Below are 893 nucleotides of genomic sequence, written 5' to 3'. Positions count from 1 at the left end.
ATATTAATCCTCTTTAACCCCCAAACCCAATTAAGGATTAAAATAATTCCAAAAACATATACAGTTTTGCCCCAAAATATATTAATAAAAAAAATTAAAGAAAAAAAAATTAAAAAGGTAAAAAATATAAAAATTTTTAACCCCTAAAAACGAAAAAAAATTTAGTGAAAAATTCCAAAAAAAAAAACAAAAATTTTGTGAAAAAATATTCCCAAAAGAATCTTCAAAAAAATCCATTGGGAAAGTTAAAGATTGTTGTTAATTAATAGGAGTAAAATAATTTTCAGAATTAAAAAATTTAGAACTAATTCAAAAAATTTTTAACCCCCAGAAATGGGAAAAAATTGGGAAAATTTTGTGTCCCAAAAAAGATTTATATATAAGGAAAAATTTTTAAAAAATTTAAGTAAAGGGTAAAAGGGGGTTTTTAAAAATTTTTTTAGTTAAAAAAATCAAAAATTTTTAATTTACACATTTCGTTAACCAAGGGTCGAAACCCTTTTTGTTCCGTTTAAAAAATAATTTTCCAAAAGGGAAAATTTTCTTGCATTTTCAGGATTTTGATTTTGTCTGGTTTTTTAATTTAAAATCCAAAAAAGAATTTTGGGAAAAAAAGGGGGCCCCTTATTTAAAAGTTTTAGAATAAACTTAGGCATGGGGGGAGGAAAAATTGAGTTTAAAGTTATAAATTTTATATATTTTTTATAATTTAAATTTAAAAAAATATAATTTTTTCATTAAAATTATTTAATTTTTTAAAATTTTTTAATTTTTTTTTTTTTTGTTTTTTTGTAAAATTTTTTTTAAAAATTTTTATTCCCCTTAAAAAATTTCCCTTTTTTTTTTGGTGTAACGTTTTCCCCCCAACCCCAAAAGTTAAAAAATCCTCCCCA

The sequence above is a fragment of the Penaeus monodon genome, chromosome 34 (genome assembly GCF_015228065.2).
Source record: "Penaeus monodon isolate SGIC_2016 chromosome 34, NSTDA_Pmon_1, whole genome shotgun sequence".
In the NCBI taxonomy this organism is placed as follows: Eukaryota; Metazoa; Arthropoda; class Malacostraca; order Decapoda; family Penaeidae; genus Penaeus; species Penaeus monodon.
Note: the sequence above shows the minus strand (reverse complement) of the source record.